This window comes from Dasypus novemcinctus, chromosome 28 (genome assembly GCF_030445035.2).
Source record: "Dasypus novemcinctus isolate mDasNov1 chromosome 28, mDasNov1.1.hap2, whole genome shotgun sequence".
Lineage (NCBI taxonomy): Eukaryota > Metazoa > Chordata > Mammalia > Cingulata > Dasypodidae > Dasypus > Dasypus novemcinctus.
The window spans coordinates 42,704,518-42,730,150 of NC_080700.1; the positions used below are offsets into that span (position 1 = coordinate 42,704,518).

The following is a 25,633-nucleotide window of genomic DNA, read 5'->3' on the forward strand; positions in this document are numbered from 1 at the left end:
CACTGTGAAGAAGGCTTTATGTCTCTGTTCATTGCTGGAAGTTAACATGTTAACCCAGACTCTTGGTGCTCGCCACGACCAGCCTTCCCACTGCCGCCTCGGTGGAGCGTGTTTATCTAAGGAAAAGAAGTGTGATTAGCATCGATAAATACGTGCCTTATTTCTTTTTTCTTTTTTTTTTAAAGATTAATTTATTTATTTCTTTCCCCTACCCCCCCCTCACCCCGGTTGTCTGTTCTCTGTGTCTATTTGCTGTGGCGTCTTCTTTTTGTCCGCTTCTGTTGTCAGCGGCATGGAAATCTGTGTTTCTTTTTCTTGTGTCATCTTGCTGCATTAGCTCTCCGTGTGTGCAGCACCATTCCTGGGCAGGCTGCACTTTCTTTTGTGCCGGGCGGCTCTCCTTATGGGGTGCACTCCTTGCATGTGGGGCTCCCCTACGCGGGGGACGCCCCTGCGTGGCAGGGCACTCCGTGCGCGCATCAGCACTGCGCGTGGGCCAGCTCCACACGGGTCAAGGAGGCCCGGGGTTTGAACCGCGGACCTCCCATGTGGTAGATGGACGCCCTAACCACTGGGCCAAGTCCACTGCCCGTACCTTATTTCTTAGATAGGTCTGAAGACTGGTGTGCTTACCCATCACTGCCCCCCTTGTGTGCGGGGACAAGAGAGAGATGGGAGGCCAGGCAGGAAATCCGATGGGCGCTGCCGGGGGCCAGAGCCTCTGAATTTATTATCCACTCACAGCATCTCGGGCCGCGCCTCCAGGGGTAACTGGTTGCTTCTCGTGCATTTATATCAGGCTGACTTTTAAAATGTTGTAACCTCCTCTGGCTTGTAAAACTCTACCACCCACCTCTCCATATCCATAGCTGGGGGTGCCTTCAGAGAGGCCAGTGAGGGAGCAGAGCAGTGGCCTCGGCCTCCGTTTCTGCAGCTTGTGAAACAACCTCCATGGAGTCAGTACACCCCATCCTAACTGTGAGAGAGGGTCAGTACATGGCATGGAAAGTCCTCCAGCAAGTCACGGTAAATAAATGGAATGCAGTTTTTTAAAGCATGTGCCCATTCGTAGATGGTACGTGCTTCACTTTGGCCAGACAGGAGCCTTCGCTTTCTTTTCAAGGAGATTTTGTCAGTGGTTTGTGACTCTTTCATTGCAAGTAGTAATCAGTACCTACCTAGGCATACAGTTTACAAAACACTTTTCTACATGCGCCGCTTCACGTGGTCCCACAACCACCTTGCACAGTACGTAAGCAATATTTTCTTACTTTAATTTTATTATTTTAGGAGGACACCGAGGCTAAGGGATTTGCAGATTGAAGCAGAAGTCTCCGGACCTGCGTGCTCGCCGCCTGTAAGAGCCCTGCGTCGCTCCTCCCCTGCCCTCGCTCGCCCTGTGGCCTGCTCTCCTGGTGAGTGCTGCCCCTTTACAGATTTACCTGAGGGGGAGCTGTGTTAGTCAGCCAAAGTGGTGCTGACACAAAATGCCAGAAATTGGTTGGTTCTTATAAAGGGTATTTATTTGGGGTAGGAGCTTACAGATACCAGGCCGTAAAGCATAAGTTCCTTCCCTCACCAAAGTCTTATTTTCACGTGTTGGAGCAAGATGACTGTCAACGTCAGTGAGGGCTCAGGCTTCCTGGGTTCCTCTGGGCTCAGCTCCTGTTTCCTCCGCAAGGTCAGCTCTAGACTGTCAGGCAAACGGCTCTGCCTCCCTCCCCGGGGTTCCAGCTTAAGGCTTCACCTGAGACTCTAACATCAAAACTCCAACATCAAAAACCCCCAACTCTGTCCTTTGCCATGCCTTTTATCTGTGAGTCCCCACCCACCAAGGGGCAGGGACTCAATGCCCTGATGACGTGGCCCAATCGAAGCCCTAATCGTAATTCAAGCACACCCAGGTACAGATCAGATTATGAACAATCCAATATCTATTTTTGGAATTCATAACTATGTCACACTGCTGCAGGGGCAAGTGGAGGTTTTCCTTGGAAATGTCAGCTAGCGTTGGGGACCAGAGCACCAGCCCCACACATGTAATTTGCAGACCCTGTGAGTGCCTTCTTCCTTCTTAACGGGAGTTGGGGTTTTACTTTGCCATCCTCCCTCCTGCCTGCCCCGTTACTCTGGGAAGGTGACCCCATCCCCAGCACTGGGGTCGACCTGATCTGTCTCAGCTGGGCACCCGGTCCCATTTTCAGTAGGTGACTGCTGGAGGGGCGAGCGGGGCCGCGGCGCTGTGGGGGGATGAGCGGGGGGTGTGGCTCTGTGGGGGGGTGAGTGGATGGCCCTGGGGGCGCGGGCGGCTGGTCCTCGCCAGTGCAGTGAGGTGGAGCTCGGCCAGGAGAGTCTGGAGAGGATGTTCCCACCCTCAGAGCGGCAGTGCCAGGAAAGGCGGGCCTTTTCGACCTGAGTGCTGTCACGTCTGCCTGTGCCTCCTGGTACACCTTGCATCATTCTCAGCCCGAAGCCAAAGCTGGGGACAGAGCAGTGCCAAGAAAACAGAAGCTCCTCAGAGCCCTGGCATCCCACACCTGGCACTTTTGAACTTGCTGTGTGCAATAGATTTCCTTATTGTTCAAGCCAATTTGAGTTGGGATTACCTGTTACTTGCACTCAAAGACATGCTAAACTGTTGCAGTAATGATTAGAGTCCATTCATTCATTTGTTCACTCACGCTGGGAGGAAGGAGTACAAGGGATAAAGGCTGAACGTGGTCTGGTCCGAGGGTCAGAGATGATGTTCCTGGGAAATGCAGGCGTGGGTGGGCCTTGTATCCCGTGTGTAAGGATTTTGCTCTTTATTTAAGAGCAGAGCTGTCGGAGGGCATGACGTGAGTACAGTGAGCTGTAGTTAATCTAGATCCTCTTGCTCACAAAAGCCTTGGCTTAATATTCCAAAGAGTCTGGTTTGGTTCTGAGCAGGCAAGGAATGGTCCAGAGCCTAGGACCTGGGGTTAGCAGGTTGGCCCAGAAAGCACAGAAGAGCCTCTTGGCGTGGCATCTGATGAAGTACACAATCCGAAATGTTCAGTCTTTCCCTTCTGATACATATTGCATAGTTTTCTAACTTGAGCATAATTTGTGACAGTCTGTCTTTCTCTTAGTCTTTGATCATTTAAGTTAAAAAATTGCAGCCAAGACATCTGTGTTGGGGTTATAAAAACAAGACAGCTATTTCGTTGCAGATGTAATTTTACGGATGTATTAATGTATCTGAAATTGGCCCTTTAGCATCTCCCAAGGTTTTCCTCTGGTTTGACCTAAGATCTGCTCGGATTCTCCTACATATGGAGGAATTAGCCGAGCTGGACCCCGTCCCAGCGCGTTGCGCGGTGGGGCTGCAGCACGGGGGCGTCTTCCTGCGGGCTCGCCAGCGCGTGCGGCGGTGACGAGACCCCCTGCGCCGCTCAGGATGCCGAGGGGTGGGCATCCGGCCAGGGCTTGCGCGTGGGGGGCCGTCTGCCGACAGGTGTTGGGGGGTGGCGGGCGCGCCTCCCGCCAGCCGGCGTGAAGGAACAGGCCTCCTCCGAGTCGCCGTCTGTCTGGCTGAGGAGGCCAGCCGTGCTTGCTGAGGCGAGGAACACTTGCATCAGGTCGGGGCATTTAGGAATTTGTACTGTTGAGACCGTGCTGCTCAGGCAGTAGAAGGTGGGGGAAATAGAAGGCGTTGCACGTGTTCTCGTTACTGCTAGTTTCAGGAGACGGCTGCTTGGGTTCAAAACCCCCTCTCCCCCCCAAAAAAAAGCCAGAACTCAAGTCAGCCGCAGTTCTCTTCTGAGTTTTAACCATGTAGGTTGACACGCTTTGGGAAAAGATGCTGCTGCTCCAAATACCAAAAATATTTAATAAATTCACATGTTCTGTCTAATGTTACCCCTTAGTTTTTAAAAAATTAAAAAAAAATTTTTAACACTGTTTTTTATTAAAGTTAATAGATCATAAAGAATGTTACATTAAAAAAACATAAAAAACATAATAGGTTCCCATATACCCCACTCCTCTTCCATCCCATCATTTTTGTAAATTGTATTTTTTTGAAGATATATACATTGCAAAAAAATGTTACATTAAAAAATATGAGAGGTTCCCGTATACCCTCATCCCTTGTGTTTTTTTTAAATTCACTTTTATTGTGGTAACTCACACACAGACATGTATATATATGTATCTCATAAAATTTTGCAATTTCTACCACTTTTAAGTACACAATTCAGTGGCACTGATAATATTTATAGTGTTAGGCAATCATCACCACTGTTTGTGGAATTTTTTTGCCACTCCAAAGAGAAATCTGTACCCGCTAAGCAATAAGTCCCCATTCTAACTCCCCCCACAGCCTCTTGTAATCTGTCATCTACTTCTTGTCTTTATGAATTTTCTTATTTTAGCTATATCATCTACCTGGGATCATACAAACTTGCCCTTTTGTGTCTGGCTTATTTCACTCGGCATGAAGTTTTAAGTTTGTCCACCTTGCAGCGTTCTTTGTTCCTTTTCACGGCTAAATGTTCCTTTGTGGATCTGTGCCACATCATGTTTATCCATTCATCTGTTGTTGGGCACTTGGGTTGCATCCACCTTTTTGGCTTTTGTGGATAATGCCACTGTGAACATCGGGGTCCCCCTTTGTTTTAGGAACTTGCATTTACTTAGTGTCTCTGTTGGGGATAGCATTATGCCCTTCCAAAACACGGGCCCCTGTGGGTGTGAACCGCTTGTAAGGACCTTTGTAGAAGGTGTGGACGCGGTGTGAGCAGGAGCGTCGCAGGACTGTGTGATGGACCCAGCCTGAGCCCGTGTGGCTGAAGGCCTTGTGAGTAGACGCAGCTGAGCCGGAGGAGGAGCCGGTGAGGGGCCCCGAGGATGGCGGCAAGCCAGCACCGGGATGCGGCAGCTCTGGGAGGAGGCAGGCTTGTTGACGAAGTGGTTTTGGACTTCTGGCCTCCAAAACAGAGCCAGTAAATCCTCCTTGTTTAGGCCAGCCCATTGTGTGGTGGTTGTCGCAGCAGCCTGGAAGACTAAGCGTGCAGGAGGTTCTCCGTGCCTGCTCTTGAGCTTTGATTTGCTGCCCCTGCCAAGGTCACGGTGGCTTGTGGTTGTGCCCTTTTTCTCCTTCGTTACACCCTCGAAGCAAGGGTAGACCGCACTCCCCTGCCACCCGGCGTCGGCCGTAGGTTAGCTTGAGGAGTGCCCCTGTGGCCCAAGGGCCTGTCAGGACATTGCTGGGGAGAGCGGTGCTGCGGGGCCGTCCTGCGGGGCCGTCCGTTTGACTGCTGCCATGGCAGCAGGTTCAGAGGTGCGGCTTCCTCCTTCTGGCTTGAGGACCCTGTTAGGTTTGTTTTCCACCGTAGGTTTTTCTTTTGCCCCCTTGAAAACAGTCAGCCAGATGGGCCCTAGCGCCCTCGGCTACTTAGGGGGCTCTTAATTATAATTTGGAGACTTAAACGGACTTACACAAAAAGGAGGATTTAGTGGAAGGGTTCAGGGCAGTTGAGTGGAAGGCAGGCAGGGAAGCGGCTGGACTCCAGGCTGGGAACCGGAGGCTGGAGTACTTTATGGTGGGGCGGGGGCCTGGAAAGCACGCTCCTTGTCTCTCCCTGCCGCTCTTCCCCTCTGCGCTCTGTTAGTGCCCCTCAGTGCTTCTGACAGTTCTCCTCTGTCATCAACCAGCATCCTCCCCTGCTCAGTCCTGTGGCACAGCGTGGCTGCCAATGCCCACGTTTCCAGGTTATCACCCAGGTGTCTGGAGAGAGACATGGATTTTCTCTGCATTCCACAATTTCCAGGGAGGGACTGGTATGTGGTTGTAGAACTATGGAGAGGGCTGGCAGCACTTGAGGTCACTGAGGTTGGGCAGAAGGGACATCCCTGCCTCAGTTTACAAACACAGAAGGGAATCCTCTGTAACAGTTAAGAAGTATGAAGGAACTCAGGCTGTAAAAGCACCTGTGGGGTAGTGGATGTGGCTCAAGTGATAGAGCTTTCACCTACCATATTGGAGGACCCGGGTTTGATCTCTGGTGCCTTGTGGTGAAAAGAAGAGAAACCGTGCCTGTATGGCGAGCCATTGTCTGCATGGTGAGCCAGTGCCCCATGCAAGTGAGTCATGCAGCAAGATGATGACAGGATGCATCAAAAGAGAGACAAGTGGAGAGTCAAGGTGAAGTGCAGCAGAAACCAGTTACTGAGGTGGTGCAATTGACAGGGAACCTCTCTTCCCATCAGAGGTGTTCAGGATTGAATCCCGTTGAATCCTAGAATAGAGAAAATGAGAAGAGAAGACAGCACAAACAGCAAAAACAGCAGGACAGGAGAAGGGGAAGGGGGGAAAAGAAATAAATCTTAAAAAAAAAAAAGCATGTATGCTTTGCATTAAAAATCAAAGCAGACACAACCAGCAAGATGGCGGCAGAGTAAGGAGTTCCTAAAGTCAGCTCCTGGTACAGGGCAGTTAGTAAATACCCAGAACTACCTGGAGCTAGCTGAAGCGCCTGTTTTGGGGCTCCAGGAGACCAGAAGAGCATCCTACAATATCCTTGAAGAAATGCGAGGAGGAGACTGCCTGTCTGCAGAGGAAATTCATGAATAGAGTGCTCCATGCCCCGGAGGCCAGTGCCCGTCCTCCAGCGGAGGCAGAAGCTGCCTCGGGAGCTGTTTGGTGGCTGGAATTGGAAATTTCGCTTCCCAAAAACGGGGGAGGAAGAGACAGTTGGGCACCAAGTTCAGCTACTGATGAGTAAACTCAGCAGGCTAAAGTATAATCCTGAGAACAGCTGAGGTTTGAGCCTTTCCAAGTCAGAAAGAGGCCAGCAGCTGCCATCTTAACTCTGTGCCTGGCACGAGGGGAAGTGGGGTGGATTGAAAGTCCCAATGCTGGTGGGGACCGGCTTCTTTCCATCCAGGTCGGATTGCAGGTCTAGCCTAGGCTCCAGTCCCACCTGTGGTAGGGAGGAAGCTGGGGGAACAGTCCCAGCCTCCCTGGGAAATTACCAGTCAAGTCGCAGAGGCTGGTGATTATCCTACTTTGGCAGCACAAGCTGCCCTAGGAGCTATTCTATGGCTGGAATTTGAAGCTCATTTTCCAAAAACAGGAGGAAGAGACGGCCACCAGTTTCTGCTACTGATTAATAAACTATAACCCTAAGAACAGCTAAAGTTTGAACCAATCTGTGTTGGAAAGAGGCTGGTAGCCACGATTTTGACTCCGCCTCTAGCATGAGGCGAGGCAAGGCTGACTGAAAATCACAGTGACTGTAGGAGCGGGCTTCTTTCATCTAGCTCAGCCTGCAGCCCTAGGCTAGGTTAACCCCCTCCTCTGGCAGGGAGGAGGCTGGCGGGACCAGGTAACTGCAGGTACATTTGGCTGGCATAGACTGAATAATCGGATATCTACCAGGGCAACTGCGGTCATCTTGGATCCACATGACATAGACTGCTGCCCACACCTGCAGCTCCATCCCTGCCCCAGGCAGGGGAGAAAGGGGCGTGAAGCTTCATCAGTCTTTCTGGGCTTGCACAACTTGGATTATTCCACACAGCTGTGACTCTGTGCCTACTCCTGGCAAAGGAGAAAGTTGGGAGAAGCTTCATCAGTTCCTAAGGCAATGAGGGCAGCTTGAGCCTCCACGGCGTACAGCACCAATTACATCCTTGGCTCCTACTGCACAACCAGCAAGGGAGAAAGGGCAAGAAAGCCCTAAACTAAAAACAAAAACTGCACCCAGAATAAGTACACCTTGTAAGCCAGATGCCAAGACATCAACAAAAAATTACAATCCACACCAAGAAACTGGAAGATGCGGCCCATTTAGTCTCCAGTGAAATAAAGGAGTTGAGACAACTAATCAGAAATGTTTAAGCAAATCACCTTAATAAATTCAATGAGATGGCTAAAGAGATTAAGGATATTAGGAAGGGAAGCGAACTTGACCCAATGGATAGGGCATCCACCTACCACATGGGAGGTCCGTGGTTCAAACCCCGGGCCTCCTTGACCCGTGTGGAGCTGGTCCATGTGCAGTGCTGATGCGCGCGGGGAGTGCCGTTCCATGCAGGGGTGTCCCCGCGTAGGGGAGCCCCATGCACCAGGAGTGCACCCTGTAAGGAGAGCCGCCCAGCATGAAAGAAAGTGTGGCCTGCCCAAGAATGGCGCCGCATACACGGAGAGCTGATACAACAAGAAGATGCGACAAAAAGAAACAGATTCCTGGTGCCACTGGAAAGGATAGAAGTGGTCACGGAAGAACACAGCGAATGGACACAGCAGACAACTGGGGGGGGGGGTGAAGGGGAAATAAATAAATAAAAAATAAGGGTATTAGGAAGACAGTGGATGAGCACAAAGAAGAATTTGAAAGCATACATAGAAAAATAGTCTTATGGGAATGAAAGGTGCAATAAATGAAATAAAAAAAAACCCATTGGAATCATATAATTTGAGGAGGCAGAAGAAAGAATTGGTGGCTTGAAGAAATGGCCTCTGAAAGTGAACCTACAAAAGAACAGATGAAGAAAAGAATGGAAAAAATTGAACAAGGTCTCAGGGAACTAAATGACAGCAAAAGATGTGCAAACATACATGTCATGGGTGTCCCAGAAGAAGAGAACGGAAAAGGGGCAGAAGGAATATTTGAAGAAATAAAGGTAGAAAATTTCCCAACCCTATTGAGGGACATAGCTATCCATGTCCAAGAAGCACTGTGTACTCCCATCTGAAAAAATCCGGATAGACCAACTCTGAGACACATACTAAACAGAATGTCAAATGCCAAAGACAAAAAGAATTCTGAGAATAGCAAGAGTAAAGCAATGATAACATATAAGGGATACCCAATAAGATTAAGTGCTGATTTCTCACCAGAAACCATGGAGGCATGAAGACAGTGATCTGATATATTTAAGATACTGCAAGAGAAAAACTTCCAGCTAAGAATCTTATATCTGGCAAGATTGTCTTTCAAAAACAAGGGTAAGTTTAGAATATTCACAGATAGAAACTGAGAGAATTTCTAACCAAGAGACTAGATTTTCAGGAAATTCTGAAGGGTGTGCTAGAGCCTGAAAAGAAAAGACAGGAGAGAGAGGCCTAGAGAGAATCTAGAAATGAAGATTATATTAATAAAAGTAAAACCAACGATGTAAAGCCCTTGTATTAAAAAAACTGTAACTCAATGTTAAAAGAAATTTTTTAAAAAATGCAGTGAATGTCTCATGATGATGGAGGAGACTGTTATGGGGGGAGGAGTGGGGTGAGGGAGTGGGGGGTATATGGGGACCTCATATTTTTTGAATGTAATATTAAAAAAATAAAGACAAGAAAAAACTTAAAGAGAAAGAAAAAAAAAGGTCTAAATAACTGGAAGAACATTCCATGCTCATGGATTGGAAGACTAAATATCATTAAGATGTCAGTTCTACTCAAATTAATATACAGATTCAATGCAATCCCGATAAAAATTCCAGCATTTTAAAAAATTAGATACACAATTATCAAATTTATTTGGAAGGGTAAGGGTCCGGAATAGCCAGAAACATCTTATAAATGAAAATCAAACTCTGATCTCTAGACTTTAAATTATATTACCTAGCTATAGTGGTAAAAACGGCATGGTGCTGGCATAAAGACACACACATAGACCAATGGAACCAAATTGGTGGTTCAGAAAGAGACCCTCACATGAATGGTCAAGTGAGTTTTGACTAGCCTGTCAAACCCACACAGCTCGGGCAGAACAGTCCATTCAACAAATGGTGCTGAGAGAACTGTATATCCATAGCCAGAAGAAGGAAAGAGGACCCCTAGCTCACACCTTATCCAAAAATTAACTCAGAATGGATCAAAAACATAAAAATACAAGCAAGAGCCATAAAGCTTCTAGAGGAAATTGTAGGAAAATATCTTCAAGACCTGGTGGTAGGTGGTGGATTCTTAAAGGAGATAAGAGAAGGACTGAGAGGACTACCAGTGTTTAATGTATGTAGAAGATTTACTTAGCTTTACTACAAAAATGTGGAAAGTTATAGAGTGGATGGTAACACGTAGTGAGTAACAGCTAGTTTATAAATGGGGATGTGGCTGAAAATGGTAGCCTAGGTATGTAAATGCCAATTGACGGAAAGCTAGAGAATAATCTAGGAACTGAATAGCACAGTAAACCAAGAGTTGGGTGAGAATTGTGGTTGATGGTGCAGATGCAAGAGTGTCCTTTGTGAGCTAGAGCAAATGTACATCACTACTGCAGAGCAGTGAGAATGTGGAGAAGCATGGGAAAGATACAACTGGAGTGACCTGTGGACTGTGATTAGCAGTAATGATGTAATATTCTTGCATCTATGCCAAAGATGTCCTGTGTTGATAATGGGCAGGATGGAAAATGAGTGCCAAATGTACACTATGGATGTGGTAACAATCAGATATTATCATCTTAGGGGCGGTGTTTGGGAATTCTGCACATGTGCATGATTGTTTTATAAGTTTACAACTACTGTCATAAAAAACAATAGGGTAGGTTGGGGGAATAATATACCAAATATAAGGACTATAATTAGTAATAAGATTTTGACAATATTCTTTTGTAATTTGTAACAAACGTCTCATGACAATGCAAGGTGTTGGAGGGTTGATGTATGGGACCCTTGTATGATGTTAGGCATGTTTGCTTTGTAAGTTCACAACCTTTACTATATACTTATCGTTTATGTATGTTCGTATATAAGTAATATAAAGATAATAATAGGGTGAGTTGGGGGAAAAGTACTTTTGTTAGTAGTAATATTGTGACAATGCTCTTTAATCATTTAGTTAAAAATGTTTAACAGCAGTGTAAGGTGTTGGTGGTAGGGTGAGGTATGAGAGTCCTGTATGATGTTATATATGTTTGTTTTGTAAGTTCGCAACTATTATTGTACACTTATTATTTATGTATGTTTATGTTTGAGTGATATACTTCAATAAATTTTTTAAAGATCAAACAAAAAATAATGAAACTAAAAGCTAAAGGAAAACAAACCACCACCACCACTATGAACAAAAGGCCAGTAAATTGAGGAGAAGAACCTGTTAAATCCTGGAGTTATTTTTTTCTAAAATCAGATGTTGTTTTAGTAAAACAAATTATAGTTTCTTTTCATATCAGCATTGTTTGAGCTCAGGGAAATTTTGGCCATAGTTTATAGTCAAGTTTGATGTGGAAGACAGATTCCTCATAACCTGAGAATATATAAAGTAGTTTAAATTGTCCTTTAAATGCACGGAGAGGACTTGGTATCACAAGGAATCCTTTTGTAAATCCTTTTGTGTATTAGATGACCACTAATTTAACTTTGTAAAATTGAATTTCCCTGTTTCATACTCACTGAAATCAAGGTCTACCTGTAGGTTATCAGTCCTTGCTCTTCTTGTAGTTCCTTGGGGTCACAGATTCTTGGACAGATCAAACACTCCACTGATTTCTGAGGTTATGATAAAAGCTGTTTCTCTGTGAGTTTGGTTATATACACAGAACCCTTGTATGACTTTGGGCACTCTGTGTGAATTGGATTTGAATTGGGTTGAATAACCTGTGTGAACTGTGGAGTTATATGCAGTAATCCATGGAAAATTAAAAGTAAAATTTAGTGATTATTATTGATTTTTTTTAGGAAGTAGGGGGGATTGAAATACCCAGGATCTCGTGCATGGGAAGCAGGTGCTCAACCACTGAACTACACCTACTCCTTAGTGATTACTATTTTGAACCAGTCTTTTTTTAATAGATTTATTTATTTATTTTTTTCTCTTCCCTCCCCCCGCCCCAGTTGCCTGTTCTCTGTGTCTATTTGCTGTGGGTTTTTTTTGTCTGTTTCTGTTGTTGTCAGTGGCACCGGAATCTGTGTTTCTTTTTGTGGTATCATCTTGTTGTGTCAACTCTCCATGTGTGCGGCACCATTCCTGGACAGGCTGAAGTTTCTTTTGTGCTGGGCGGCTCTCCTTACGGGGCGCACTCCTTGCGCATTGGGCTCCCCTACACGGGGTACACCCCTGTGTGGCAGGGCACTCCTTGCACGCGTCAGCACTGCGTGTGGGCCAGCTCCACACGGGTCAGGGAGGCCTGGGATTTGAACCGCGGACCTCCCATGTGGTAGACGGATGCCCTAACCACTGGGCCAAGCCTGCGTCCCTGAACCAGTCTTTCTTGACTAAATATCAGAGCAGTCACCAATAAATTATGATTTAGCATAAACCTTGGGTTCTTGCAGGAAGTTCCTGAGACTATTAAGATCTTAGCAACTGTATACACTTCCTACATAAAGATGGCCATAGCTATACTGGTGTCAGACAAGACAGACTTTAAATGCAAAGAAGTGATGAGATGCAGATTGTCATTGTATGTTAATAAAAGGAACAATCCACCAGGAAGATAGGACAGTTATAAATATTTATGCACCTAACCAGGGTGCCCCAAAATATATGAGGCAAACAATGGCAAAACTGAAGGGGAAAATAGACATCTCTACAATAATTGTTGGAAACTTCAACACCCCACTCACATCATTAGACAGAACAACTAGACCGAAGATCAACAAGGAAACAGAGAACTTGAACAATAAGGTAAGTGAGCTAGACTTAACAGACACTGCATCCAAACGAGCGGCTTCTGCATTCTTCACCAGTGCTCATGGATCTTTCTCTGGGATGGACCACATGTTAGGTCACAAGGCCGGTCTCAGTAAATATAAAACATTTGAAATTACACAGAGCATCTTCTCAGATCATAATGGGATGAACCTGGAAGTCAGTAATAGACAGGAAAGGGGAAAATTTCCAAGTTTTTGTTTTATGAGATTATTTCATGAAGTCCTAAAAGAGAAAGTTTATGTTTGTAAACTAATCTATTCCTCTTGGTGTGATACCCTTTGATTATATTAAATTCAGTCGAGGGCTGAATTTGAGGGCTTTTTTACATTTTTCTTTTTTCTTTTTTTAAAAAAGTAAATAGATCACACAAAGTGTTACATTAAAACCCATAAGAGGTTCCCATATACCCCACTCCCCCCCCATTTGAGGCTTTTTGGTTCGACTGCGTCAGTAAGCCGTGACTCAGGCTGAGCCCCTGCCCCCCTGGCGGGGCTGATGTGAACGGCAGTCACTCAGACCCAGGAGAGAAGCTGCCACTTCTGACCCTGCCACGTGGTAGAAAGGAGCGGCTCAAACAGCTGAGGCCTGGGGGAGAGAGGAGCCGTTTGCCTGAGGGTTCACAGCTGAGATTGGGAGGAGAGCGGGACAGGGGAGCCTGAACGAGGAGGCCTGGGAAGAACCCAGCCTGCGCCAGGAGAGGGGCCACAGGGTCACTTGAACACGAGGCCTCCGAGCTGGGCTTCCAGCGTTTGGGAGGATAGGGTGAGCCCGGAGCGGAGGGGGAGGCTGGCGCCATCTTGCCTCAACACGTGCAGCTGATGCTGCTGAGAAAGTAACCTTGAGTTGGACTTTTTATGGTCCTGTACTGTAAGCTTTTGACCCACATAAATCCCCCTTTTAAAAGTCAACAGATTTCTGGTAGTTTACCTTGGCAGCCCTTTGGCAGACTAATACGTACTCCTAAACAATCAGTGGGTCAAAGAAGAAATTTTAAGTGAAATTAGTAAACATATTGAGATGAATGAAAATGAAAACACAACTTATCAAAACTTATGGCATACAGTAAAAGCAGTGTTAAGAGGAAAATTTATAGCCCTAAATGCCTATATTGAAAAAGAAAGGTAAAATCAAAACCTAACTGAACACCTGGATAAACTAGAAAAAGATCAGCAAATGATTCCCAAAGCAAGCAGAAGGAAAGAAATAGTAAAGATTAGAGCAGAAATAAATGAAACTGAGAACAAAAAAATAATAGATCAACAAAACCAAAAGCTGGTTCTTTGAGATTAATAAGATTGATAAACCCTTACCTAGACTAATAAAGACGGAAAGAGAGACAATGCAAATAAATAACATCAGAAATGAAAGGATGAAGTTACGAGTGACCCCATAGAAATAAAAGGGATCATAAGAGGACATTGTGAGAAATTGTATGTCAACAAATTAGACAACCTAGATGAAATGGAATGCACAAACAACCTACAGTATGACTCTACAAGAAAACAAGAACTAACCAGTCACATTTAAGGGGTTGAATCCGTCATCAAAAATCTTCCAACTAAGGAAAGTCTAGGCCCAAAGGGTTTCACAGCTGAATTCTACCAAGCATTTTGAGAAGAATTAACACTAATCCTGTTTAAACTCTTCCAAAAAATTGAAGAGGAGGGAAAATTACCCAGCACATTTTATGAAGCCAACATCACCCTAATACCAAAGTCAGATAAAGACAGTCAGTTATTGCTGTCCAAATAAGTCTCTGTGATGATGGAAATGTACCAAACCTGTGCTTCCCAGTACGGTAGCCACGAACAGTCAAAATGTAGCTAGTATATCCGAGAAACAGAATTTTAATTTTTATTTAATTGTACTTAATTTAAATAGAAATTTAAATAGCTATATATGGCTGATGACTCCTATTTTATAAAGTACAGTACTGGGCTGAGGACATAGCCCACAGGGTCAAGGGAAGAGCTGTCATGTGAACTTTTCTTTGCAGCCACCAGATTCTAGGGCATGCCTGAAGTTTTGGGGTACCTGAAGACTGTAGGATGTTCCCCAGAGACTACCTGGATTATTGGGGTCTTGGGGCCATAGAGGACTTTAAAGCTGGAGATGACTCAAGAGCCAAATAAATATTTTGGATTTCAAGATAGGACCCAATTACTTATTCATTCATCAGATATTTATTGAGCATAAATATTGTTGGAATTTAACAGTGATTTGATAGTCCAAAAATACAGGCAAAGGATGTGAGTTCTTGCATGGGCATTCAGGAGATGAGATTCTGATGCTCGTAAGAGAGCTGAAGTAAGTGACTGGCGCATGACGAAGGTTTACTTCTCCCGTTGAAGAAGTCCGGAGCAGGAGACCAGGGCGATTGCGTGGCCCCGTGGTCATCAGGGCTGTGTGGCTCTGTCATCCTTTCACCGTCTTCACCTCGGGTTCTTGGTGGTGTGAGATGGCTGCGGGAGCAGAGGGCAGCAGAACGGGCAGTAAGGGGCAAGGGCTGGCCTTCCCGTGCGCCAGGCCCCTTCAGGAGCCTCCTCGGAAGCCCCGCAGCAGCCTTCTTCCACTGAGGTTTCCTTGGCCAAGCTTAACTCAATGCAGGGTGGGAGCTGGCCCATCAGCTGGGCCTTCAGCAGGCGCCTGGGCTCCTGTGGGCCTGCAAGCAGCACGAACGGGCACTGGGCATGGCTGGCAGCCTCCGCCTTGGCTGGCAGTGGGACTCCTTCACAAAAGGGGGGGGTGGCGGAGCATCTCAGCATGCATTGGGGTCCAGCGTTCTCCTCTTAGGTTTTCAGTTTTGACTCTGACTAGCCACATCACTTAGGAACTTAGATTTTCCTTCTATGAGGAAATTCGTCCCCTAGGATGCAGTTAGAGTGAGCACATTTGTGTGGGTAGATGCAGGACCTCTGAAAATGTTAACCTGTCATCATTAGTCATTTAATAATAACAGGTCGTGCACAGAGCTGAGGGTGAAGAAGTAGAATAGATACGTATGTGAGTGCCAGGTCAAGTTGCAACCCCCTACCAGTTGAAATAGAAGTCACCTGTGGGGCCTCAGGAATTGCTGACAGTTTGCATCAGAGTTACTTTTAAGTTGGCATAAGATCCTTTTGTTTAGCCTATTACCTGTGAGTGCACTTAACATTTAAAATTCTTGGATTTAGTGGTAAAGACGTGAACCATTTTCCATTGGCCCCTGAAAGGCCACGATGGGCCGTTGTTTGTAAATTGGCTGAAGCATGACTTGCAGTTGGGTCCAGGCTGTGAGGTTTTTTAAAAACCTGACACTTCACAAGGAGTGAATGCCCAGTGAGCCTTGCCAGCCTCCTAACATCTCAAGGTGCTTTGCCTACCCTCGACTTAATTTAGAAGCAGCAACTCTCCTGAACTGCTGAAGACTTTGTTTCTTCGTGAAAAATTCTCAGAGAAAGACAATTCTTAGTGTTGTTGATGGAAGTGAAAATACTGAGAAAATGAGGTATTATCTTTAATAGAAATTTTCTGGCTAAATAAAAAAATAGAAAATTAATTTGGTGATGGCTTGGGTCTGCAATGTGAATGTAAGTAATTAAGAGTAATTAATTAAAACATTTTGTTTGACAAGGGAAAGAGAAAATGCTGGTGAAATTTGGAAAGATTTGAGATTTTAGGAACTTCACAGAAGAACCCCTGCGCTTGATGGAAACATCATTCAGGGGAAATCTAGGAGCCTATCCAAGGATTTTTTTTTAAAGCCTTTATTCACTTTTGATCAGGAATAGGACAGTCTAAGTGTCAACTTGTCACCTAATCATAAATTTGAATTTACAGGATTCACTACGCTGGAGACATTGCACCTACTGACTTTGACGGTACAATGTAAAGGCATCTCCCTTCGGTTCCCTAAGTTGCATGTTTAAAGAGCAGAGAATTCCTTGTGCTAGCTTCATTGGTACTTGGCTTAGTGCGAGGTCAAATAGCAACAAGAGAACAAACAAGGTTAAGAGCGTTGTAACTAAATAGTCCAGCAAATATAAACATTATAGGAAAATAAAGTTGCAGGCATCAAATTTTTATAACAGCACATTTGTCAACATAAAACGATGTATTCTTTTTTTTTTGGTGGTCACTACTCTTGAAATAATTTCTGTGAAAATCCAATGTATTCTTGTGTGAATGTGAAATCAACTAGTTTGCAGCTGAGCATCTGAGTAAGCTAAGTATTTTTCATAAGGATCCCAGCAAGCTATGTGCAACCTTGGAAACTGACTTTTTCCTAAACCCTATCAACTGTACTGAACACAGAATTCAAAGTTTGGATCTCTTTACCCAAAAGTCCTCCAAAACCAGATCTGATATAATGAGATGACTAATACGCAAGAGATTTAAAGTCTTCCTTTCCCACTACTGCTTTCTGTGCCTGAATAAGGAAATTCTTATCTACTCAGGCTGCCTTAAAAATGATGGGTTTTACTAAAATTACTTTTTCTAAGAATTTACACCACAGGAGCAGTTAACTCCAATATCGCTCCCAAAGAAAGCCCAAATGGAAAACTTCTTGTTTAGTTTCATGGTGATTGTGGCATAATACCAACATAATATAACTTTACTCTGCCAGTACTTCAAATATCTTATGTACATTAACCAACTTGTGATCGTTTTAATGGATAGACTCCTACCTGTCTGCCAGAATCCTTTAAACTTGCTAACTACTTCTGACACTCTTAAATTCAGTTAGGCATACCCCTATCACAGTTTTACAGTGCTTCTTCCCTGTGTGTATCTGGAGATTTTGTCAAAAGAACTGTTAAAGTCATAGTATTGTAATTAACCAAAGATTTTTCTAGGAGACCACTGCTCTTGAATGAAAATCTGGAGTGCTGCGTGTAGGCTGTGGGAAACCCTTGTGCTCCTCCTCGTCTCCTGCAGGCCTCTCTCTCCTCCCATGGAGGAGAAATGTCATTTCCTGAAATTGAATGCCTCGAGCCAGACCGTCAGTAGTGCAGCGCCAAGAGGGCTTGGAGGACTGTGAAGACCTGATGCTTTGAGAGGGCAAGTGCCTTCAGAACGACAGGTTCTAAACAGTAACGTAAAAAACCAGAGAAGCACACACGAGGTGGCTGATTATTTTATGTAGTACCTTGTGCCAACACAGTCAAATTAGTATTGCAAGTTTGACAAGACACCACTTTTTACTTTATAAGCATGTTATATTCTTCGGAGAATTTTACAAACATTATCACTTTTGCTCTTCATAGTGTTGATGCTAAAAGTGGTGAAGGGTAGAGCAGGAACAGTCCTGCTGGCACGCGGGAACCTGACTGTCGGAAAAGCTGCGCCTGCTTCCTGCTGCGTCTGCCAACTCCTAACCAGCTGGGTAGACCGGCACCTGTCTTCTGACGCTCCCTGCCTGCCTTTTACTTTTTTTTGTTTATTTGATGACAACTTGTTTAAAGCTTATCTTCCTCCTTCAAAAGATTTGAGGTACCTAGAAAGCCATTTGAGGGAAGTGGACGATGGTCAACTGATAGAGCGTCCATCTACCATATGGGGGGTCCAGGGTTCGATCCCCAGGACCTCCTGACCCGTGTGGTGAGCTGGCCCACATGCAATGCTGATGCGTGCAAGGAGTACCCTGCCACGCAGGTGTGTCCCCCGCATAGGGTGCCCCACGCGCAAGGAATGCGCCCCACAAGGAGAGTCGCCCAGCATGAAGGACAGCGCAGCCAGCCAGGAGTGGCGCCACACACACAGAGAACTGACATAGCAAGATGACGCAACAAAAGAGACGCAATTTCCCAGTGCTGCTGGATAATGCACACGGATGCAGAAGAACGCACAATGAATGGACACAGAGAGCAGACAACGGGAGTAGGGCGAAGGAGAAAGAAAGAAATAAAATAAATCTTAAAAAAAAAAAAGTTGACTCAGAAGGAAGTTAGGTTGGTATAAAATTTTAGTAGCTCAATTAAGGCAAATAATTCTTAAACTTTGAAAGTGAAGATAAGAGGAATACTGCTCACTTGATTAAAATTAAACCTTTTTTTGTGTTCCCAGTTCTTATGTCATTGCACAGCTTGCATAGTCTCATTCCCAACTTATTAAGGCTTATGTAAAAACTTTTTATTTCACCCAAGATTTCGGATTGCATTAATGGAGAAATGGACTGTGGGAACATATACGTAAACTTTTCCATCTCTACCACGCCCAAGCGTACCATTCACTACCTGCATAGAAACCCTCCACCCACTATGCATTAGCTCCCCACTCCCTCCATCCCCCATCCCTGGCATCCTGTACTTTACTTTCTTTCTCTATGAGCTTACATATTCTCCAATATCTTCTTTGTAGTAACCATAGGGCTTAAATTTAGCATTCTAAATTGAGAAAGGCCTTGTTTGCTTTTAATACCAACTTAACTTCTATAGTATACAAACTACCTATACCCCTGCCCATCTCCCCACTTTTATGTAGTTATGTATAAATAAGTTACATGATTATACATTAATGAGTCCAAAATCACTGATTTCTCATTACATTTTATGTATTATATTAGCCTTTTACATCCTGTACAAAGTAAAAGGTGGAGTTACAAACCAAAGATAGAGTGGTGTTGGCATTCATATTTAGCTGTTGTTGCCCTTACCGTGCGTTTTCGGTCTGTTCTCTGTTCCCCCTTCTTTTCAACCTGCAGAGCTTCCTCTGGCGGCTCCTGCAGGGCTGGATTAGTGGTGGTGAGCCTCCCTCAGCTTTTGTTTATCTGGGAACATGGTACTCTGTCCCTCATTTCTGAAAGACAGTTTCGTTGGATATAGAACTCTTGGTTGGGAATTTTTTTATTTGAACACTCTAAGGGTGCCATCCCACTGCCGCCTGCCCCTTTGGTTTTCAATGAGAAATTGATACTTAAATCCTATTTAGACTCCCTTGTACATGACGTGATGCATCTCTCTTGTGGCTTTCAGAATTCTCCCTTTGGTAGTCAACAGTTTGATTTTAATATGCTGCAATGTGGGTCTATTTGGGTTTATCCTGTTTTGAATTTGTTAAGCATCTGAGATGTGTACATGCATTTCTTCTGTTAAATTTGGGAAGTTTTCAGCCTTTTTTTTTTTCTTTTAAATATTCCCTCTGCTATTTACTCTCATTCTTTGGGAACTCCCACAAGGCTTATTTTGGTACATTTCTTGGTGTCCCACAGGCTTCTCAGGCTCTGTTCACTTTTCTGAATATTTAAATTCTTCCTGCTGCTCAGACTAGGTGATTTGAATTGTCTTACCTCCAAGTTCACTGATTCTTTGGCTAATTCCAATCTGCTGCTGAAACACCTCTAGGGAACTTTTAATTTCTGTTACTGTGATCTCTAGCTCTGATTCCTTCTCATAATTTCCATCTCTGTTCTCTTTGTGTTCATCTATCATTTCTGATTTCCTTTCGTTTATTGTCCATATTTTCCTTTAGCCTTTAGAGCATATATGAAATATTTTTTAAAAGTCTTTGTTAGGTCCCAGTTAGGTCCTCCGTTGATGGTTTCTAATCTTCCCCTTTGCGTCATCCCTGTTTGTTTGTATGTTGGTAATCTTGAAAACTGGTCATTATGATATTTTGACATAGTATCACAGGCATTTAGACCCTGAGGCACCTGTTCCTTAAACAACGACAATAACAACAACAAAACACCTTTCCAGTCTTTGCAGATGACCTGTGTGAGTGATCTCCTTCAGGGCTTAGCCATACAAGGAGTTTAGAGAAGAGCTCAAGGCCACAGTGCAAGGGCTGCCTTTCTGCTCATAATCCTGGGCACGTGTGGCCCTGGAATTCCCGTTTCCACAGATGTGAACATCCCCTCTTCCTAAGAAACAGCTTCCTCATCGTCCTGGACACTGCGCGCTCTGTCCTGCAGCCAGCAGTCCCTTGTGCCTGGCAGCCCTGTGACTGCTCCCAGGGCTCTCTGTAGAAGAGTTCTGCGAGCCACCTTCTACCTGCAGGGCACGTTCTGGGGTGGTGAGTCCCTCAGGCACCCCTGGACAGATTGGCCCAGACCCGCATGCTCCCAGGATGTGCACGAGGGTCACTGCTGCCTCCAGAACTGGATCAGAGGTCCGCCCTGGGAGCTTGGGCCCACTCTGTGCCGAGCTGTTGAGGGTGGGGCATGGCCAGCTAGAGGGTCCCAAGACCCTACTGTTTTTTTTATATTTATTTATTATTTATTTCTCTCCCCTCCCCTCTCCCCCCCCCCCCCAGTTGTCTGCTCTCTGTGTCCATTTGCTGTGTTCTTCTGTAACTGCTTCTATCCTTATCAGTGGCACTGGGAATCTGTGTTTCTTTTTGTTGCATCATCTTGCTGCATCAGCTCTCTGTGTGTGCGGCACCATTTCTCGGGCAGGCTGCTCTTTCTTTCGTGCTGGGTGGCTCTCCTTACGGGGCGCACTTCTTGTGCGTGGGGCTCCCCTACGCGGGGACACCCCTGCGCGACACGGCACTCCTTGCGCGCATCAGCACTGCACATTGGCCAGCTCCACACGGGTCAAGGAGGCCCGGGGTTTGAACTGCGGACCTCCCATGTAGTAGGTGGATACACTATCCATTGGGCCAAGTCCACTTCCCTGTACTGTTTTTAAATGGCCTTTTTCTTTTTTTGTTGTTGCTTACCCTGTAACTGCAATCCTTTAACTGGAGTCATTTTCTGGAACTTAGAGAAAATATTGAGCCAGTTCTTCCTGGTTATTCAGAGCTTCTTTGCGGGGAGGAGGAGAGCCCTGAAGCATCCTACTCCGTCTGCTTGATCAACACAGTTTTTTTTTTAAAGATTTGTTATTTATTTATTTCTCTTCCTGCCCCCCTTCCCCCCAGTTGTCTGCTCTCTGTGTGTGTGGCACCACTCTTTGGCAGGCTGCACTTTTTTTGTACAGGGCGGCTCTCCTTGCAGGGCTCACTCCTTGCCTGTGGGGACACCCCTGCATGTCACGGCACTCCTTACGCGCGTCAGCACGGTGTGTGGGCCACACGGATCAGGAGGGCCCTGGGTTCGAACCCTGGACCTCCCATGTGGTAGGCCCACGCTCTTATCAGTTGAGTCAAATCCACTTCCCCAATACACTTTATTTTTTATAGCAGTTTTAGGTTTATAAGAAAATTGCACAGAAAGTCCAGGGAGTTCCCATGTTAACCTGCCCTCCTCACCCCCTATGCCCGCCCCAGTTTTCCCCTATTATTAACATCTTAGATTAGTGTGGCGCATTTGTTGTAACCGATGAGCCAATATTGATGCATTGTTAGTAATGAAAGTCACTTTACATTCGCCTTTTATTAAAGGCTGAGTCGTATTCTGTTGTTTGTGTGTCTACCACATTTTGTTTATCCAGTCGTCTGTTGGACACTGGAGTTGTTCGTACCTTTTGGCTCTTGTGGACGATGCTGCTTTGAATGTTGGAGTACACGTTTCTGTTCACGTCCCTGTTTTCAGTGCTTTGGGGAATATTTCAAGGAGTGGGATTGTCAGGTCCTGTGGTAACTGTGGTCAACTGAGGAACCGCCGAGCTGTTTTCTTCTGTGGCTGACCACTGTGCTTTCCCAGCATTGTGCAAGGCCCTGTTTTTCCATATCCTCTGCAATACTTACTTTCCTTTTTAAAAAATAAGAGATATCCTTGTGAGGGTGAAGTATTTCATTCTGGTTTTGAATTGTATTCCCCTAACGACTAATCATGATAAGTATCTTTTCACTGCTTAATCACCATTTATACGTTTCCTTTGGGGAAATGTCTTTTTAAGTCTTTTGCCCTGTTTTCAATTGTTTATCCTTTTGTGGTTGAATTTCAGGAGTTTTATATATACTCGATATTAAACCCCTGTGAGATATGGTTTCCAGATATTTTCTCCCTTTATGTATGTTGTCTTTTCATTTTCTTGATAATCTGCCTTGATGCACAAAAGGTTTTGGTTTTCAGGAGGTCCAGTGTATCTTTTTCTTTTGTTGCTCGAGCTCATTTCTTTCTGTTACTGAATAATACTCCAGTTTTTGGATGTGCCACAGCATTTTTATCCGTTCACTTCTGGAAGGGCATCTTGGTTGCTTCCAATTTTTGGCAGTTTAGGAATAAAGCTTCCCTAAATCTTCCAGGCAGGGGTTTGGACACAAGTTTCCAACTACTTTGGAAATACCTAGGAGTGCAATTGCCAGATCATATAGTAAGCCCATGTGTAGTGTTGTAAGAAACTGCGAGATTGTCTTTCACAGTGGCTGTACGATTTTGCGTTTCCACTAGCAGTGAATGCGAGCTCCCGTTGATTCACATCCTTGTAGTATTTGTTTTGTCTGCCTCTCTAGTAGGTGTGTAGTGGTGTCTCACTGTTGTTTTAATTTGCAGTTCCTTACTGAGACATGATGGTATGAGCTTCTTTTTTTATGTTTATTTGCCACCTGTGTATCTTCTTTTGTTAGGTGTCTGTTCAGTGCTTTTTCCCATTAAAAAAATTGTGTTGTTTTCTTGTTACTAAATTTTAAGAGTTCTTTGTGTATTTTGGATACAATCCTTTGTTCCAAAGGATGTGTGTTTTGTAAATATTTTTCATTAACAGTGTCATTCATGGAACAGAAGCTTTTAATTTTTAAGAGGTCCAATGTCAATTTTTTCTTTCATGGATTAAGGTTTTGGGCTTATATCTAAATACCCATTCCCAAACTCAAGGTCACCTAGATTTTCTTCAGTGCTATATTCTAGCAGTTTTATAGTTTTGCATTTTACTTGTAGGTCTGTAATCTCTTTTGAGTTAATTTTTGTAATCAGTATGCATGGTCTGGGTCTTGATGATGATGATGATTATTTTTTAAATCTTGGTATCTAGATGTTCCAGCGCCCTTTGTTGAAGAGACTGTCTTTTCTCCCTGAAGTCCTTTGCTGCTTTGTGAGAGGTCCTCTGGCTGTTCATGTGGGTCTCTTTCTGGACTCCCTGTTCTGTTCCATTCATCTGTTTGTTCTTTCACCAATACCATACTGTCTTTTTTATTAAACTGTTTTTTTTTTTTTGAAGACACATAGATCACAAAAAATGTTACATTAAAAAATATAAGAGGGAAGCGGACTTGGCCCAATGGATAGGGCGTCCGTCTACCACAGGGGAGGTCCGCAGTTCAAACCCCGGGCCTCCTTGACCCGTGTGGAGCTGGCCCACGCGCAGTGCTGATGCGCACAAGGAGTGCCGTGCTACGCAGGGGTGTCCCCCACGTAGGGGAGCCCCACGCGCAAGGAGTGCGCCCCGTAAGGAGAGCCACCCAGCGCGAAAGAAAGTTCTGCCTGCCCAGGAATGGTGCCGCACACATGGAGAGCTGACACAGCAAAATGACGCAACAAAAAGAGACACAGATTCCCCTGCTGCTGACAACAACAGAAGCGGACAAAAGAATATGCAGCGAATGAACACAGAGGACAGACAACGGGGGGTGGGGGGCGGGGGAAGGGGAGAGAAATAAATAAAAATAAATCTTTAAAAAGAAACTTTAAAAAAAAACAACAAAAATATAAGAGGTTTCCACATACCCCATACCCCACCCCTCCACTCTTTCACGCATCAACAACCTCTTTCATCAGTGTGGCACATTCATTGCATTTGGTGAATACATTTTGGAGCACTGCTGCACCGCATGGATTATAATTTACATTGTAGTGTACACTCTTCCCCATTCCGTTCAGTGGGTTATGGTAGGATATATCATGTCCAGCATCTGTCCCAGCAATATCGTTTAGGACAACTCCAAGTCCCAAAAATGCCCCCTCGTCACATCTCTTCTTCCCTCTCCCTGCCCTCAGCAGCTATCATGGCCATTTTCTCCAGATCAGTGCTACAGTTTCTTCCATTATTAGTCACAGTAGTTCTATAGTAGAATATGAGTAAATTCACTCTAATCTATATTTTATTCCTCCATCCTGTGGACCCTGGGTTGGTGATGCCCACTCCACCTCTAAGTTGAGAGGGGGCTTAGATCCCACATGGTTGATGGATGCAATTCTCCTGCTTGGAGTTGTAGACTCTCTTGGTTCCCTGGTGTAGTGGTTGACCATTTTCTCCTCCCCTTAGCTGACCTGGGTAAGTCCAACAAACCGGAGAGTAGGAGTTGCAACTCTGCTGAGGCTCAGGCCCAGCTGGCACATGGCCAGTCCAGAGATTGAATTCTTCTGGGTATACACAAACCCCAGCGCCAACCACAGGTTCAGTAAAAGTGACAGAAGAGGCATGTGTGGAAAGGTCACATCTGAGTCCCATACTGTCTTGATGTCTGGCCAGAAACCTGCAGAACAGGTTCTGCCAAAGTTCCATGGGCACTTAAGATGGAGGAACCAAGCAGGCCACTCCACATAGCAAAATAGTAACGGTTTTTTAGGGAACTTACAGACCGGGAAGCTGGCCCTGAGCGGCAGCAGAGCATTCAGAGTGGCACCCACGCTGCCCGGGGGTTTTCAGGGCTTATGTTCAGTAAGAACAAGGAAGGCACAGAGCAATATTGTCATCATGTTTCTTTGAAGTTGCTGATAGAAGCAGGAGTGGTTCTAGAACAGACAGAGATCGTGCTTAGGACGGTGCTTAAGCACGTGTGCTCTAAGCTGCACCTGAGGGGGCTGCCTTACCTAGGAATTTATGGCTTTTCTGGTTGTGGCTTCACACCATCACTGCGTTTTATATATATATAGTAAAGTGACTTGACTTGGGATAGTGTCAGTCCTCCAACTTTGTTCTTCTTCAGTATTGTGTTAGTTATTCTGTGTCCTTTGTCTTAACATGTAAACTTGAGAGTTAATGGGTCAATATGCACAAAATAATTTGCTGGAATTTTTATTGTGATTGTGTTGAATCTGTTTATCAAGTTTTGAAGAATTGATGTCTTAATAATATTGAGCCTTCCTAAACATGAATATGGAATACCTCTCCATTATTTAGAGCTTTGATTTCTTTCATTAGAGTTTTATAGTTTTCTTCATATACATCGTATACATGTTTTGATAGATTTCTACTGAAGTGTTTAATC

The 25,633-nt window shown here is 44.9% G+C and overlaps 1 protein-coding gene across 1 annotated transcript in view; it reads left to right on the forward strand.

Moving 5' to 3' along the window:
• TULP4 (TUB like protein 4) overlaps positions 1-25,633 on the forward strand; it is a 265,359-nt gene that overhangs the window by 14,737 nt on the left and 224,989 nt on the right. Inside the window, exon 2 of the mRNA XM_058289627.2 lies at positions 1,291-1,415. The gene's annotated coding sequence lies outside the window, so the exon portion shown is untranslated. The remainder of the gene's footprint in view (positions 1-1,290; positions 1,416-25,633) is intronic.